The 5,282-nt window shown below is 50.4% G+C and overlaps 1 pseudogene; it reads left to right on the top strand.

Moving 5' to 3' along the window:
• The first annotated feature begins 1,942 nt into the window (after positions 1-1,942).
• LOC119878914 lies at positions 1,943-3,404 on the top strand (annotated as a pseudogene).
• Positions 3,405-5,282: the final 1,878 nt, after the last annotated feature.

The raw sequence follows: 5,282 nt of genomic DNA, 5'->3' as shown, positions 1-5,282 counted from the left end.
TTTTACAGTTTATAGGGTCATTAGCCCCTTAGCTTCCGAGATTTTTTTTCAAGCTTGGCTTTGAATCTATAAATTCAACGGATTTCTATCACAGAATTGACAAGAAATGTGATATTTAGTGTAGCCTTTATAAAATCCTTACCTCATATATAACGTATAACAATAAAAAAGAGTTAATAAGATGCTTTTCCTTTTCTTATCCATCTCAGAGGGGAATAATATAGCAAAGTTGTGTAACAAACAGTGAATTTTCTATATTGGAGTAGAAGATGTCTTAAACGTCATTAGTTTTATTTTTTATAAATTTATTTTTTATTGGTGTTCAATTTGCCAACATATAGAATAACACCCGGTGCTCATCCCGTCAAGTGTCCCCCTCAGTGCCCGCCACCCAGTCACCCCCACCCCCTGCCCACCCCCCTTCCACCACCCCTAGTTCGTTTCCCAGAGTTAGGAGTCTTTATGTTCTGTCTCCCTTTCTGATACTTCCCACTCATTTTTCTCCTTTCCCCTTTATTCCCTGTCACTATTTTTTATATTCCCCAAATGAATGAGACCATATAATGTTTGTCCTTCTCCGCTTGACTTACTTCACTCAGCATAATACCCTCCGGTTCCATCCACGTCGAAGCAAATGGTGGGTATTTGTCGTTTCTAATGGCTGAGGAATATTCCATTTACCCCAAAGATACAGATGCAATGAAACGCGGGGACACCTGCACCCCGATGTTTCTAGCAGCAGTGTCCACAGTAGCCAAACTGTGGAAGGAGCCTCGGTGCATGGAAAGATGAGTGGATAAAGAAGATGTGGTTTATGTAGAAAACGTCATCGATTTTTTTTTTCAATTTTTATTTATTTATGATAGTCACAGAGAGAGAGAGAGAGAGAGGCAGAGACACAGGCAGAGGGAGAAGCAGGCTCCATGCACCGGGAGCCCGACGTGGGATTCGATCCCGTGTCTCCAGGATCGCGCCCTGGGCCAAAGGCAGGCGCCAAACCGCTGCGGCCACCCAGGGATCCCAACGTCATCGATTTTAAATAACTGCACGACAGGGGCCGGGAGGGAGGCGAGGCCGAGCGGGGGAGGCGGGCCGCGGGGCCGCGGGGAGGCCGGGGCGGCGAGCAGGACGCGGCGCCCGGGAAGGAGAGAAGGCGGCTTCTGCGCGGGGGCGGGGGCGCGCCCGGCCCGGGGACCGCGATGCCCAGCTCCAGCCGCGTGCAGCCGCAGCAGGCGGGGACCGAAGCCGCCCCCGCGGCCCGAGCCCTGGGCCCCGGCCGCCTGCTGGGGGGCGGCGCTGCCGGGGGCGCCGGCCTGGCCGCTGCGGGCGGCCTCCGCCAGCAGAGGGGCCTGGGGACGGAGACGGAGCGCCCCCGGCAGGCGCCGCGCGGGACCCCCCGGCCGAGCCCGGCGTCCCCCTCTCCCCGCGCTCGTCGTGCTCCGGACGGGCGTGGAGCCGCTGCAAAACCCGCTGCGAGGCCGAGGAGGAGGAGCAAGCGGAGGGGCGGGGGAGGAAGGGCGCACGGTGGTGGAGACGGCCGTGGAGTGGCGCCCGGGCAGCCGCAGGTCGGCCGCCTCTTCGGCCGGGAGCTCCGGGGCGGCCGCGCCCGGGGCCTGGGGGGCTTCCAAGGCCGGGCCCCGAGCGGCAGGCGGCGCCTTCTAGAGGACCCGGGCCGCCGAGCCCCAGCCCGGCCGGCAGCCGGGACCCGCGGCACAGCACCTCCCCCTGGACGGGCAGCCGCCGCGAGTGGCCTGGGCCGGGCGGCTGGGTCTGGCTGCGAGGTCTCTGGGGAACGAGACTCATGGAAGAAAGCAACAGCAGCCGAGAGAAGTGCCTGGAAGTGCTTTACGGAAACGACCACATACCTGCTGCTTCTCAGGCTTGTGCATGTCGACCCGGGGGTGACGAGCTCCAGGGTGTGCTGCTCCACCGGGTACGTCACAGCTCTTCCTAGACACCCCAGGGTCCAAAGCAGCGAAACAAACTTCAAAACTCTTTCTTCAGTGGAAGACTTCTGGAAGTTCACCGAAGGTGCCTCATGGGATGGGCTGTACTGGAAGACACGGCCCCGCAACAGGACCGAAGCCGACAACCGACGTTTTGTCTCTATGAGAACCTCCTGTTAGGCTTCCACGGATCCGGCAACTCAGAGTCAGAAATGGATCCTGCTCTATCCCCCCGGACTGAAGAGATGAGATTAAAGAGTGCTATGATGTCTACTCTGTCACAAAAAGGTGACTTTTTGTCACCTCCACAAAAGCACTCCTACATCCGCAAGACCAGGCGCGAGCAAACTGTTTCTACGGAGCTTCGGGATTCTCCCACCTGGAGGCGCTGCCGGATGACAGCGAGGAATTGCAGCGCTTTGAGGCTGTGTCTGCCAAGGGCCAAGAGGCCCTGGTGTCCAGGGCTTCCCTGAGGCCACAATCGAGGATTTCCACAGCACGTTCGTGGGCCTGATGGAGCGGGTGGAGAAGCAGACCTCTGTAGCTGACCTGCTGGCCTCCTTCCACGGCCACAGCACCTCGGACTACCTGGTGGTGTACCTGCGGCTGCTCACCTCCGGCTCCCTGCAGTGCCAGAGCAAGTTCTTCAGCACTTCCTGGAGGGCGGGCGGACAGTCCAGGAGTTCTGTCAGCAGGAGGTGGAGCCCACGTGCAAGGAGAGCGACCACATTCACTCCACCGCACTGGCCCAGGCCCTGAGCGTCTCCGTCCAGGTGGAGCACGTGGACCGCGCGAGGGCGGCACCACCAACCCGCACACCTTCCCCGAGGGCTCTGAGCCCAAGGTGTACCTTCTCTGCCGGCCTGGGCACTACCATATCCTCTACAAACAGGGCTGGCCCCGGCCTCCCGCTGCCCTGTCTGCCCTCCCCTCTGCCAGGCGCTAGACATGTGCAGAAGTTTTTTGTGGTTATAAATGGTCATATTTCACTCCCTCCTCCACCTTCCCCCTCACGCAACCTTCCACATTTTATTAAAGGAGATGCTGGTGGTGAAAATAAAGTAGTGAAGTGTCAGTAGTGAAGACCGGGCTCCTTTTGGTCTAAGAAACAGAACTGCGGAAGTGTCCGTGCCCTGTAGCCATGTGCCCTGGCTTCTCCATCCCTTCATTCATTCATCCTCTAAACTCTTAACCAAGGAGAAGATGCTTTAAGTGAGTCTTCAGTGCTTATAGTTAAGACCATGCAGACCATGGCCAAAGTGACCTTTGGTTTCTCAGATTTTCTCTACTTTTTACTGCCTTCAGCTTCTGCATACGTATTTTTCAAAAGACTAAATTGTTGACTATATGGCCAACAAGAAAGTAGCTACAGGGCCTCTGGAGATTTCTTTGAAGATTCCTGGATCCTGTTTTCCTAGATCCAGTGACATCGTTCACTAGGTTGTTATCGGGTACTATTCTGGAACAGAAAATTCTCATTTTACTAGCGTTTATGAATACATTTTTGTTCAGAGTACAGGTATTTAAAGTGTATACTAAACTTGTGAGCCAGTTTCCTGTCTGGTTAAAACCTGGCGTCTCAATGTGTGTTTATGATTTTGAATATGTATTGTCCATTGTGCAGATCTGTGGGGGTTTTGGTGTCCTTTTGTAACCCATACTTAAAACATCTTGTGTATGAAGGGAAGCTAGTCAATACTTTAGAAATAACTGTAACTATTATAAAGAAATAAGAGTGTGCAGCCCAGGTGGCTCAGCGGTTTAGCACCGCCTTCAGCCCAGGGTGTGTTCCTGGAGACCCGGGATTGAGGCCCATGTCCAGCTCCCTGCATGGAGCCTGCTTATCCCTCTGCCTATGTCTCTGCCTCTCTCTTTCTCTCTGTGTCTCTCATGAATAAATAAATAAAATCTTAAAACAATAAATAACTGCATTACAATTTCAAATGCATTCTATAAACTCCTATCAATACATCATAAGCTTATCTATAAAATACTATAGTAAATGAATTAAAGAAACAAACATTATTTTTAAACACTATGGAAATTTCACTTGTTTACTTTCAAAAAAATTATTTATTTATTAATGACAGAGACACACACACCGAGAGAGAGAGAGGAGAGAGAGAGAGAGAAGCAGAGACAGAGGCAGGCAGAGAAGCAGGCTCCATGTAGGGAGCCTGACGAGGACCTCGATCCCGGGTCTCCAGGATTACACCCTAGGCTGAAGGCAGCGCTAAAACCACTGAGCCACCTGGGCTGCCCCACTTGTTCACTTTTTATTTATTAATAGTTTTTCTAGAATATGGAGAAACTTAAATTTAAAACAATTGCTATTTGGCAAAGTGTATATATTTTAACATTATATTTGGGATTTAAATTAATAATTGATTACAAGATAAATTTTGTTTGTTTTTAAAGATTTTATTTATATATTCATGAGAGAAACAAGAAGAGAGGCAGAGACACAGGCAGAGGGAAAAGCAGGCTCTCTGGGGGGAGTCCTATCAGGACTTGATCCCAGGACTCTGGAGTCACTCCCTGAGCCAAAGGCAGGTGTTCAAACACTGAGCTATGAGTTGCCCCAGAAGATAAAAATTTTTAAGCAAAATGATTGAAAATATTCCTGAATTCTAACAAAAAGAAAGAAGGAAAATGAGTTATAGTGATTCGATACCTTTAAATGGAATTGAAATCAATTGGAATTAAATTATGTGATACATATTTCTTAATCATAACAATGGACTCCTGTACTAGACAGGAGGTAGTTTATCTTATATTTAGTAAGAAGGAAAACCACATTAGTTCTAGCACAGTGAGAAGATATTCATTAAAATAGCTATTTAACACTAAAAAGCCACTTCAAGAGTATGCTGACCCTCTCCCATTCAATTATCATCTTCCATTAGAACACAGGATGAACCTCAAGATGCAAAATAGGATAAAGTCTATGTACCGTGGCAAGTTTCTTAGTTATAAACGACAGAAACCAACTCTGCCTAACTGGAGTCATTGGGATCATTGAAAAGATATCAGGTAACTCACGAATTTATGACTTGTTGGCAACTCAGCTAAGAAACAGAGGGAGGCTGGGTCAGGAGAACACAAGCACAGCCAGATGCTGCCCCCGATGCAGCCGCCTCCAGGTCATCTCCACTGAGTCCTTCACCGGTTTCCTCAAACAAGAGCCATCACCTTCCACGTGAAAACTCTCCCACTAAAATCATGCTGTGGGACTCCAACAGCAGTTCTTCTTAGTCCATGAGTCTGAGTTCAGCCTCATATTAGTCCTAATAATCAGCAGCTGCTGAATTTCATTGTGTTGAGCGGGTCTTCTCC

This window comes from Canis lupus, unplaced genomic scaffold, assembly GCF_011100685.1.
Source record: "Canis lupus familiaris isolate Mischka breed German Shepherd unplaced genomic scaffold, alternate assembly UU_Cfam_GSD_1.0 chrUn_S2075H2274, whole genome shotgun sequence".
NCBI lineage: Eukaryota > Metazoa > Chordata > Mammalia > Carnivora > Canidae > Canis > Canis lupus.
This window is presented reverse-complemented; position numbering and strand designations above follow the sequence as displayed.